Source organism: Bos taurus, chromosome 2, assembly GCF_002263795.3.
Source record: "Bos taurus isolate L1 Dominette 01449 registration number 42190680 breed Hereford chromosome 2, ARS-UCD2.0, whole genome shotgun sequence".
Taxonomy (NCBI): domain Eukaryota; kingdom Metazoa; phylum Chordata; class Mammalia; order Artiodactyla; family Bovidae; genus Bos; species Bos taurus.
The window spans coordinates 105,111,579-105,124,826 of record NC_037329.1 but is presented as its reverse complement, the minus strand read 5'-3'; the positions used below and the strand labels follow the sequence as shown (position 1 = coordinate 105,124,826).

General features: G+C 44.1%; 1 non-coding gene across 1 annotated transcript; it reads right to left on the bottom strand.

Moving 5' to 3' along the window:
• Nucleotides 1–432: 432 nt before the first annotated feature.
• On the bottom strand, nt 433–504 carry TRNAY-GUA (transfer RNA tyrosine (anticodon GUA)). Its single transcript has one exon. It is a non-coding gene; the product is annotated as a tRNA-Tyr (tRNA).
• Between the last annotated feature and the right edge of the window lie 12,744 nt (nt 505–13,248).

The window sequence follows — 13,248 nt, the reverse complement described above, 5'->3', positions numbered from 1 at the left end:
ATTTGAATCCATATGGATTCTGGGAATTTTCTGTCTCCTGGAAGGCTATAAATCCCAGTTTAATAGCCTATGCCAAAGGCTTACTGGTGATTCCGAGGGCAATAAAGAGCAGTTTGGTTGAAACAGGAAGGTGAGTTTTTCTACAAAGGACAGAAGGAGAGGATCCATCAGAAAGGCACTGGGGATGCTAGTGAATGAGCATGGCTAGATGCAGGGGTTGGGGCACTGGCATCATTTAGATCAGGACAGGTGGATTTGGGCATGGTAGAAGCTTGGTGAGGGCCCTAGAGCATACACTTGAAGTGAAGTGAAGTCACTCAGTCATGTCTGACTCTGCGACCCCATGGACTGTAGCCTACCAGGCTCCTCAGTCCATGGAATTTTCCAGGCAAGGGTACTGGAGCGGGTCACCATTTCCTTCTCCAGAGGATCTTCCCAACCCAGGGATCGAACCTGGGTCTCCTGCATTACAGGCAGACGCTTTACCATCTGAGACACCAGGGAAGCCCAAGTGTATATAGAGCATACCCTTACACAGAGCTATAGGGCAAATCTCACAGAGCCATCAGATAACTCTTCTCAGGGCAACTCTTAGGTGAGAATAAACACAGTCATGGAAGTGGGGGGACATTGGCAATCTGGAGAGACCACAAAACCTGACATCATGATCGCTGTGTTGCTCTTCCAGAGTTTTCTGCATTTTTCAAGAGGAAATGAAAAATTTTATTTTTCATTTCATGTAAATGCATCATGGACTTTAAAATAGCATCTCTTTTTTTTTTTTTTGTCTTTTATATTTTTTCCTACCTCCTTTCAAAGAGTTGGATTGCTTTTCTGGGTGCCTGATGTCCTCTGCCGGCATTCAGAAGTTGTTTTGTGGAATTTACTCGACGTTTAAATGCTCTTTTGATGAATTTGTGGGGGAGAAAGTGTTCTCCCCGTCCTACTCCTCCACCATCTTGGCTCCTCCCCTAAAATAGCATCTCAATTGTCAAACTCTGTAGAAAACTAAGGACTTCCCTCCTAGCTCAGTTCATAAAGAATCTGCCTGCAATGGAGGAGACCTGGGTTGGATTCCTGGGTTGGGAAGAGACTCTGGAGAAGGAAATGGCAACCCACTCTGGTATTCTTAACTCAGAAATCCCATGGACAGAGGAGCCTGGCAGGCTATAGTCCAAGGGGTCACAAGAGTTGGACACGATCAGATACGAATGCTGGGCACAGCCCATAGGCCTCCATGTTGAAACTTCGTAATCAAACATGTACAGCACTGGATCATAATTTCAGATGTCTGAACAAAGAGCCCAGTGATCAAAGATGGAGAGGAAGCCAACTGGAACATCAATTCAGGAGAACATGAGTTCAACTTAGCCGTGTGATTGCAAAAGTGTCCATTAATCTCTTTCCTCATTTACTCATGATGAGATGAAAGCAGATGACCTCCAAGGCTCCTCTTGCCATCAACGTGGATATTCTGAAGCCACCTGTGGCCAACCTAGTTAGCAGAATGCACACATGTGCTGCCTGATCATGGAGAAAGCATACTCAGATAATCCCTGAGGCTCTCAGAACTTCGTTTTCTGCTATGGTCCAGGGACCTTCAGTTCAGTTCAGTCAGTCGCTCAGTTGTGTCCGATTCTTTGTGACCCCATGGACTGCAGCATGCCAGGTCTCCCTGTTCATCACCTACTCCTGAAGTCTATTCAAACTCATGTCCACTGAGTCTGTGATGCCATCCAACCATCTCATCCTCTGTTGTCCCCTTCTCCTCCCGCCTTCAATCTTTCCCAGCATCAGGGTCTTTTCCAATGAGTGAGGTTTGCACATCAGGTGGCTAGAATATTGGAGTTTCAGGTTCAACATCAGTCCTTCCAACGAATATTCAGGACTGATTTCCTTTAGGATGGACTGGTTGGATTTCCTTGCAGTTTAAAGGATTCTCAAGCGTCTTCTCCAACACCACAGTTCAAAAGCATCAATTCTTCAGTGCTCAGCTTTCTTTATAGTCCAACTCTCACATCCATACATGACTACTGGAAAAACCATAGCCTTAACTAGACGGACCTTTGTTGGCAAAGTAATGTCTCTGCTTTTGAATATGCTATCTAGGTTGGTCATAACTTTTCTTCCAAGGAGAGCAAGTGTCTTTTCATTTCATGGCTGCAGTCACCATCTGTAGTGATTTTGGAGCCCAAAAAAATAAAGTCTGTCATTGTTTCCACTGTTTCTCCATCTATTTTCCATGAAGTGATGGGACTAGATGCCATGATCTTTGTTTTCTGAATGTTGAGCTTTAAGCCAACTTTTTCATTCTCCTCTTTCACTTTCATCAAGAGGCTTTTGAGTTCCTCTTCACTTTCTGCCATAAGGGTGGTATCATCTGCATATCTGAGGTTATTGGTATTTCTCCCAGCAATCTTGATTCCAGCTTGTGCTTCATCCAGCCTAACATAGCACGTCGTGATGTACTCTGCATGTAAGTTAAATAAGCAGGGTGACAATATACAGCCTTGATGTACTCCTTTTCCTATTTGGAACCAGTCTGTTTTTCCATGTCCAGTTCTAACTGTTGCTTCCTGACCTGCATACAGATTTCCCAAGAGGTAGGTCAGGTAGTCTGGTATTCCCATCTCTTTCAGAATTTTCCATAGTTTATTGCAATCCACACAGTCAAAGGCTTTGGTGCCGGGAGCTGGCATATTGCATATTGAGTGCATATTGCATATTGCATACTGAGTGCAGCACTTTCACAGCATAATCTCTCAGGATCTGGAATAGCTCAACTGGATGTCTATCACTGCCAGGAGCCAGCATGAGGAACTCCGCCCGTGGCAAAGGTCATGAGGAAGGAGGCTCGGCATACGCAAAGGTGGGATCGAGCCTCAGGAGTCCCCCTGGAAATTCTCAAGCATCTACCCCCAAAACCATAGTCTGCCTACTTTCTGCTTTGTGCTTTCACCTACACCTCTGACTTTACGGGGGGCTGTCCCCCACTACCTCTCTCTGAAAAAAGAGTTAGCTTACAGCCCCAGTTAATAATTCCTGGGTGTGACAGTGTTTCAACCTACAAACTCCTTTGGAAATCCTCTAGCCTGCCTGAATAGGTTTTTCTGGCCACATGTGATTGTTCAGAGCCTCCCAACTGTGAGAGGCAGGAGATGTTCTAAACTGTCTAAACACAGATTCCTTTGAGTAGTTAAAAGATTGATTAGAAATTGTATTGGTGAAGGGTTTTTCACTTGTTGGGCCAATGTTTGCGCTAAGTCTCCATATCCCTTATCTGCTGTGTCCCTGGCAGTGTATTGATTAATATAATTGGTGTAAGTAGTAGCTTTAATGTTTGTAACCTTGGACCCTTGAGTTAATTCTTTTACTTATTATAGCCCACCACACCTTTGCCCTATAGGAATGCAACTTTATCTAATGCTTTTGGAGGGTGGCTCCTGACCAATCACCTTTAGAGAAAAATAAGTTTTCTGAAGAAAGGGTCTTAAAATGTTAACAGGCCTCTGGGCCAGAAGATGATGCAAATCACCTAAACTTTTGCATATGATAAGTTTTCAGGAAGAAAGCCTGGCTTACTGCATGACTCTACCCCTTCCCCCGTTATCCTCTATGCATAACTTAAGGTATAAAAACTACTTTGGAAAATAAAGTGCGGGCCTTGTTCACCGAAACTTGGTCTCCCCATGTCGCTCTCTCTCTCAAATTCTGGCTGAGTCTCCATCTGGAGCATGGAACCCGCCATGCTTACTAATTATGCCTGGGCTTCTAAGATCCGACCGGGGAGGCCTCAGTGTCTCCTCTCCTTCGGGAGAACGGAAGGACGCCTGTGGCCTACGTAAGTGGTGCAAACTTCTTGTCTTGAAGTTTTATTGGTCTCCCGCGTAAACCAAGCTACTCAGCCTCTTTTCTCCACTGAATTTCCTCACTGAGCTATCCTCATTCTATTACTCTTTATATCTTTGATGAATATTTAAATAAATAGGTCGCCTATGCCATCTCTCCTTCGAATACCCTGGATCAGCCGGGGCTGGACCCCAGCACTTTGGCATAGTCAATAAAGCAGAAACAGATGTTTTTCTGGAACTCTCTTGCTTTTTTGATCATCCAATTGATGTTGGCAATTTGATCTCTGATTCCTCTGCCTTTTCTAACGAGCTTGAACATCTGGAAGTTCATGGTTCACGTATTGCTGAAGCCTGGCTTGGACAATTGTGAGCATTAAGTTACTGGTGTGTGCTGCTGCTGCTGCTAAGTCACTTCAGTCACGTCCGACACTGTGTGACCCCATAGACGGCAGCCCACCAGGCTCCCCTGTCCCTGGGGTTCTGAGATGAGTACAATTGTATGGTAGTTTGAGCATTCTTTGGCATTGCCTTTCTTTGGGATTAGAATGAAAACTGACCTTTTCCAGTCCTGTGGCCACTGCTGAGTTTTCCAAATTTGTTGGCATGTTGAGTGCAACACTTTCACAGCATCATCTTTTAGGATTTGAAATAGCTCAACTGGAATTTCATCACCTCCACTAGCTTTGTTCATAGTGATGCTTCCTAAGGCCCACTTGACTTCACATTCCAGGATGTCTGGCTCTAGGTCAGTGATCACACCATCGTGATTATCTGGGTCAGGAGATCTTTTTTGTATAGTTCTTCTGTGTATTCTTGCCAGCTCTTCTTAATATCTTCTGCTTCTGTTAGGTCCATTTCTGTCCTTTATTGTGCCCATCTTTGCATGAAATATGCCCTTGGTATCTCTAATTTTCTTGAAGAAATTTCTAGTCTTTCCCATTCTATTGTTTTCCTCTATTTCTTTGCATTGATCACTGAGGAAGGCTTTCTTATTTCTCCTTGCTATTCTTTGGAACTCTGCATTCAAATGGGTACATCTTTCCTTTTCTCCTTTGCTTTTTGCTTCTCTTTGTTTCACAGCTATTTGTAAGACCTCCTCAGACAGCCGTTTTGCTTTTTTGCATTTCTTTTTCTTTGGGATGGTCTTACTCCCTGTCTCCTGTACAATGTCATGAACCTCCGTCCATAGTTCATCAGGCACTCTGTCTGTCAGATCTAGTCCCTTAAATCTATTTCTCATTTCCACTGCATAATCGTTAGGGATTTGATTTAGATCTTACCTGAATAGTCTAATGGTCTAGGGACCCTCAGTATGTCAGCAAAGTGGATCTCAATCTGCACTTTTATAAGGGCCCTGGGGATGAATGGCATGGCTTTGGGACTAAGACCATCACAAATAGCAGTTGCCTCACTTGTTTTGCATGTCTGAGGAAGATCCCAACACTGATAGGTATCAGTCACTGTGAGCATGTCTCCTATATAATAAAGTCTGTGCCTGTAATTAGCAACAAAACTGAAGTAGAAAAGAACCACTCCCTCCATCAGCTAGTCAGCACAGGTGCACAGCATAGACGAGATGAATGGCACCTACTGTCCACTGGGCCCTCCCCTCCCTGACAACAGCCTGCAAGTTCAGATGGTGAGAGTCCCGAAATAAGACACCAGGTTGATAGGAGTCAGAACAGGATAGAATCACAAACAACATTCTGCTCTTCAGAAAACCAAGGTCACATAACTTGTCAAGCTCACGCAGCTAGGTAGAGACAAACCCATGGTCATTCACAGCAACTCTAGAAGCCAGAATTAAGATCAAAGGATCAACAGTAAAAGAAGAGTCAGGAGAATATATCCACCCTTTAGTGCAAATTTGAAATGATAATACATACTAGTAACCAGAAAAGTTACTTTTGAATTGTGGTGTTGGAGAATAATCTTGAGAGGCCTTTGGACTGCAAGGAGATCCAACCAGTCAATCGTAAAAGAAATTAGTCCTGAATATTCATTGGAAGGACTGATGCTGAAGCTGAAACTCCAATACTCTGGCCACTTGCTTTGAAGAACTGACTCATTGGAGAAGACCCTGATGCTGGGAAAGATTGAAGGCAGGAGGAGAAGGGGATGACAGAGGATAAGATGGTTGGATGGCATCACAGACTCAATGGACATGAGTTTGAGCAAACTCCGGGAGTTGTTGACAGACAAGGAATCCTGGTGTGCTGCAGTCCATGGGGTCACAAAGAGTCAGACACGACTAAGCAACTGAACTGAACTGAACCAGAAAAATATCATTGAAATATGAACACATGCTCTCAGAGTGAGCTTTATTGGAGAAAATACTTGTTTATATGAGTAAGTCCCAATATGTTCATTACAATTCGCTTGAAAAGTCATGGCCACAATATGTTTGTGATAAAATTTAATTTTCATTTGAATCATATTTTGAGTTAATAAAAATTTCATTATATGAAAAATTCAATCCATAGCACCTTGCATTGCCCCATCACTCATTCATCAAACTTGAAACATCTGTTTTCAATGTTCGGCTTCCTCCCGGGGCTAGAGGCTTCTCAAGGACAAAACTGTGTTTATCTTATTTGCTACTCTAGCCTCGGTGCTAAGCCCAGCACCTAGTATATGCTATGTGCTTCATAATTATGTGATGAATAAGTCAATGAATGAATAAGTGAATGAATGAATAAGTGAATGAATAAACAAAATGTTCTTCTAACACCCCACACAGAGCTCCATGCTGCTAAATAAACTTACTGCCTTAAGGACCTAAAGAATAAGCAATTCAAAAGCTGTTTATTTTTTCTCTTGTGTCTCAACTGTGTAACCTTTGAATTGCTTCTGAAAGCTGTGGCTCCAGACTGGCACACAGAAGCCTTACTTGCCATCTAATCCAGGACTGGAAGAGATTCAGGGTCTCCCTTCCTCTATTTAGACCTTGGCTGAATCACCATTCAATTACATTCTTCAATTCAACATTTACTGAAAGACTACTAAGTGCAAAAGGGATTCCCCGCTGGCTCCGCAGTAATCTGCCTGCCAATGCAGGAGATGCGGCTTCAATCCCTGGCTCAGGAAGATCCCCTAGAGAAGGAAATGGACCACTCCCATATTCTTGCCTGAGAACTCTTGACAGAGACACTTGGTGGGCCACAATCCACAGGGTCTCAAAGAATCCGACACAACTTAGTGACTAAACAGGAACTACTACATGCAAGATAACTTTTTTTTCAGTACCAAAATGAAGGTTAATACTAGGGTCAGTGGTCCTTGTTTAGCCTCAGAGTACTATCTTATAAATGGATGCTTAATGAATACTTATTTCTCCTACACCAGTTTGAGTCTTGGCAACTGGTGTGTCCAGAAAGTCCAAGTGCACCTTCATCGCCACTGTTTGGCAATTTCAGTCCATTTTCTGATTCAGAGCAGTGATACTAGAGACAGGCTGGTAACCATCCATATAGCATGGCTGTGTTAAGGAGCTCAGATCTTCTTCCCCTCCAACTCACTAACCCCTGTGAGATGCAGAGCCAGCTGACCTACACATGTCACTGTCCTCTCTCCATGACTATGACTCTGTACAACCACAATGTGGCCAGAGTTTCCTAACTCCTGCTTTTCAGCCTGTTATCCAAGCCCATGTGATTCTGGGCTGCATAGATCCCTGGGGATAAGTAGGTAAGAAAAGGCTTAGTCCTGCACCAGCACTGTGTGAGTTCACATAATGGGGGATCTACTGGCCAGAAGGACTCTGGGAATCTAGTGGCCAAGCCTATGATGCAAACATGAGCTGAATGGTGTGTTGTTGTTATTTAGTCGCTCAGTCATGACTGACTTTATGACCTCATGGACTACAGCACACCAGGCTTCCCTGTCCTTCACTATCTCCTGGAGTTTTCTCAAACTCATGTCCATTGAGTTGGTGATTCCATCCAACCACCTCATCCTCTGTCACCTCCTTCTCCTCTAGCCCTCCATCTTTCCCAGCACCAGAGTCTTTTCCAATGAGTCAGCTCCTCACAACAGGTGGCCAAAGTATTGGAGTTTCAGCTTCAGCATCAGCCCTTCCAATAAGTATTCAGTGTTGATTTCATTTAAGATTGACTGGTTTGATCTCTTTCTTGTCCCCCCTTAAATTTGTGTGTTGAAGCCCTAACTCTCCATGTGATGGTATTTGGAGGTGTAGCCTTTGGGAGGTACTTAGATTTGGATTAAGTCTTGAAAATAGGAACATCATGATATAATTAGCACTCTTAAGGAAGAAGGAGAGAGAGAGATTTTCCTCACTCCAGGGCCATGCACCAAGAAAAAGCCATGTGAGGGCAGAGCAAGAAGGTGGCAGTCTACCAGACAGGAGGCAGGCCCTCACCAGACACTGAATCTGCCACTGCCTTGATCTTGAACTCCCCAGCTTCCAGAACTGTGAGAAATAAAGATCCGTGGTTTAAGCCACCCAGTCTGTGGTGTTTTGGTGTAGCAGCCCAAGCTGACTAAGACAGCTCTTTCTACCAGTCAGTCTTCTTCACAGGTGACACCCGCCCTGGGCCGCCCACAGCGCTGCCTCACAGCACATTCAAACAGTCCTATTTACAGCACCCGCAGATAAGTCATGTCGGTGGTGAAATGGAGCATCTGTCCGAGAGTCCAAGTAGAACCACACATCTTCCTAAATTTCCAACTTTCACTCCGCTTGATGGTTCCCTCTGCCCAGGGTCGGAAATCTTTAAAAACATCTTGTTGGATCCATCTCAGTCTCAAATCCAGGACCCGTGGAACAGCCTCCATGCTGTCCTTGCATAATTGCTGGTATCAGCTTTCAACCTTCTTCCCCATCCTCAGCAAGAGTGACAGAGGAAGGAAAATTGTAAGAGAAAGAGCCAGCCCAGTTGGTGAGGTCCTATGTCTAGACAGGCTAATAAGTAAAAAGTGTTCTTCTTGGAGGTCCACAAACCAGGAAAATAAAGATTTATTCCTTTTTTTTTTTTTTTTTGCCCTCTGCAGCCCATGCTGCAGTCTCCATCCAGGTTAAGTGGGGGAAAATACTTCCTCCTGGCACTTGCCTCTGCTCTGATATAAGAAATACCTGCCTCTCAGGACAGCCCAGGCTCCACTCCTCTTCCTTGAGAAGGTTCATTCAAAGTCAAGTATTTCACCTGGCTGGGGGTCTCCTCACTCAAGGCTGATCTTTCAAAGAGATTGAGTATGTGGTTCCTAGCAGGGCAAGCTTTGAGGAGGATCACAATACCCCATTCCTTAATATTTCTCATTAGTTTTTTTGTGGCCCCTCCTATTTCCTAAAATTCACAGAATCCCTTGATCTCCAAGTGGGCAGAGATCTTAAAATCCAGCCAGCCATTCCTTCTGCAGGATTTTACTTACAGAAAGTCATTCAGTCTCTGCTTGAAAACTTCTACATACAAGGAGCTCATAGTTTTTCATTCCATCTTTGGACAACTGTGTTAGAATACTCTTCTTTTGAACTAAAATGAAATATCTATTCTTTGTAATAACGGATTTTATTGGCATTTTAAAGTCACGGGCACATAAATGGCTTATAATGGAGATCAGTGGAATCCAATTTAACCCCTTCATTTTCCAGGGAACCCAATTCAACACAGTGAGTTCCTGAATGACATTGCAGGGCAGGTCCGGGATGTGGACAGGACTCAAACCCCAAGCCTTCTGATCATTCCAGGTGAGTGGATCACCATACCAGCAGTGTTCTGGGACCAAATTCCATCAGGCAGTTGTAGCTCTTTGAGACTTAAAGTTCTGATGTGTGGAATACATGACTTTAAATTGGTTCCTAACTCTTATTTTGGTTACATGTTAGATATTTTTCAAACAAAGTAAAAAGCCTCAATAGAAGATCCAAGATGGGTACTAGAAGGTAGAGTGAATAAAGAGAGAAGATGGGAGATTTAAAGGATAAACTTCCTGTCCAGGGTCCCACCATGGGAGAACAGTGCCCCAGGTGGTACCCTTCTGGTCCACCAACTCTGTGTACAGTGGGGAGCAGGGTCACAGAGGTGGGGGACAACACAGCAAGCTGAAGCCCAGATGGCAAATCAATAAGGATGGTCCCCTCCATCTCTGTGGAGTTCCCTAGTTAGCAAGCTGCTTCTCCATCCATTTTCACATTTGATCTTCACAATCACATGGCAAGGCAGACTATGATTATCTCTGTTGTATAGATGAAGTAACTGAGTCTATCAGAAGTTAAACATGATTTGAAAGTTCAGAAAACTAGTCACCGACAGAAAAAAAGAGTAGAATTGAGGCATCCAGACTCCCAGGCCAGTGGTGTTTTGCTATGACATACTACCTCAGAAATCCCTGAATGGTATGGAATTCTCCAGGCCAGAATACTGGAGTGGGTAGCCTTTCCCTTCTCCAGGGGATCTTCCCAACCCAGGGATGGAACCCAAGTCTCCCACATTGCAGGCGGATTCTTTACCAGCTGAGCCACAAGGGAAGCCCCAAGATAATAGTAACAGCTATTTATCGAGCACTTATTATGTGGCTCTGCATGCTTCTGTGTGCTTTACCTGTTTCCATACATTTTACTTTTCACATTGATGATTTGGGTATAATTTTTATTTCCATTTCATGGGTAAGGAAAATCAGGCACAGAGATGTTAAATAATTTGTCCCAGGATACTCAGCCAGAAAGATACAGAGATTTCAAACCCAGAAACTATGAGCAACTACAATGTGTGTCTCTCTGTTTGTTCCCCCAAATAAGCACCCCGGGAATTCAGGGACAGTGTCCTAAAAATCTCATGCTAAGGTCAGATTTTTGACCCATGAGATCACTTCTAACAATGTGCACTTGATTTTATCTCCTGATAAATGTTTTATCTCCTGATAAAACCAGCAATAAGCTAGCTTAAAAGGCACTGTGGTCTTAGCCACATCTATAGCTGAAAATCATAAATTTGAAGAGTTAAGTAAATATCTTTTCCTCTCTTCCCCTTCTTTTTCTTCCCTTCCCATCAGATTGGAAGAACTCAGGCTTCCAAGCCAAGCCAAGGGAGGAACAACCCCAGAAGCAACCTGAAAGTTTGGTCCGTTCCATCCACTGTGCTCTAGATTCATCCACATCCACATGCTTGGCTTCAGGATTAAGCTAGGAGTCCCTGTAAAGTCCAGAGACCACGTGGCCCAGTGGTTCCTGCTCCACTTTCAGTCCATAAGCCAACACCAACCAACTCCACTACACATCAGCCATCGCTAGAACAAAACACTAGTCCCTGCCCTCTGTAAGACACCAGTGCAAGAGTCCAAAGCTCACAGGTTTGTGTCCAAGCTCGTCATCTTCTTTCTCTTCATTAGGTCTTCATCCCATGCTCCAGTCTTATGCTGAAGACATTTGGGTTCAGGCCAACTCTGGCTTTTCAGATGCCAGCTCCAGGTCATGACTCGGTTGACAAAATGGAGAAGAGGTCAGAGGCACACTTACTGGTGATCTTTCTCCCCTCTATTCTTCAAATCTGTCCTTCTCTCAGCTTCTCGCCTCCTTCAGAACTGCTTGGCTCTGCTTTCTGTCTTGTTTCACTGCCAACAATCTCTCTTCATTCCATCCTAACCATCACTGTCAGAACAATCATCCTTAAGTTCAGCAGCAGGCATGGCACTCTGATGCTCCAGAATCTTCAGTGGCTCCCTGTTGCCTACCATCTTCACTCTTAGTAAATTCTTGATGTTGATTTCCCATGATAAGGCTTCCCATAAACTGACCACAGCTTGACTTTCCAGAAAGCCAATCAAACTGTTGCTTTTCCCAAAGGGGCTCAGTGGCCACTGAGAGGATTTCCAAGCTCTGAAAAGCAGTTAGAGCAGGAAGTGGCCCATGCTCCTCTGCACTTACCAAACTTCCTGAATTTCTTCTCATGAACCTCAAGTGTTCATTCAATGAAGACTTCAAGTCAAATGGACTCTGGGATCCCTCTGGCTCTGAAATTCAGAAGGAGTGGAAGGAGCATAAACCTAGACATGGGCTCTAAGTGAGATGGGGATACTGATCAAGGAGTGAATGTCTTAGAGTCTCTGGCAATGAGGGAATTAGTTGTGGGAGAACTGGGGCAAGAAAGGAGGATTTGGGGAAACTCCAAAGTTGGATGTCCTGCCTCAGTATCTTAGGGAAGCACTGGAATCACCTGGGTACTTTATAAAACACTGAGTGGAGCCTGGGTCTTACTCCAGAGATTTTGATTCAGCCAGTCTGGAGGCAGCCTAGTTGTTGAGATTTTAATAACTGCCTGGATGATTCTAAGATGCTGCAGAGTTTGAGACCAGAACCCTGAATGAGGGGCAGGCACAGAGGGGCAATGACACAACCTTTATTAGAAGGAGGTGTTGCCCACATCAGAGTCCAGTGGGTCTGGTCCAAGGAGACAGCAAACCTTTGAGCAAAATGGTCATGCAAACCCCACCCCCTCCAGCAGGTGGTGAATACTTGCCTTGGGCCAAAAGCACCTTGTTCATGTAGAGAAAGCTGATGGTGAAAGAACACTCTTTACCATCATCTCTATTTCATGGATGCTGGTTCCTTCCAGCCCTCTGTGTCCAGGCCTCAGCTGAGAGTTCCACCTGAGATTTGAAGGTGTGTGTGTGCTTAGTCGCTTCAGTCATGTCTGACTTTGTGCAACCCTATGGAATATAGCCCATCAGGCTTCTCTGTCCGTGGGATTCTCCAGGGAAGAATACTGGAGTGGGTTGCCATTTCCTCTTAATTCTTCCAGACATGACAATTTTCCTTAATATACAGTGTTAATTATATTCATCATGCTGTCTATCACATCTCTAGTAATTCTTCATCTTACAACTGGGAGTTTGTAACTTTTGACTACCTTTATCTAATTCCTCCTCCCTTACCCCCTGCCTCTGGTAACCACAAATACGATCTCTTTTTCTATGAGCTTCTTTGTATGTTTGTTTTTGAAGTATAATCGGCCTACAACACTATGTTAGTTCCAGTTACACAGCATAGTGATTCGATATTTCTACACATTTCAAAACAATCACCATGATAAGTTTAGTTACCATATATTGCCAAAGATCCCACATACTTATTGACTATATTCCCCATATTAATACATTTCACACCCATGACTCTCATATATTGCAACTGGAAGTTTGCACCTTTTAATCCCCCTCTCCTATTTCTTTTCTACCCTCACCCCATCAGCTGGCTTTGAGTTAATTTAGAGGGGGACTATGCTGGGTGGGCCTGGTCTAATCAGACAAACTCTTTAAAACAGGACTTAGAAGTTAGAGATGCTTCCTCTTGCTGAGCTGGAAGCAACAAGCCACTGTGAGCGCTAAAGCTGTGAGGAGATGAATTCTGCTAACACTCACGTGAACTTGGACGAGGACTTCGATCCTC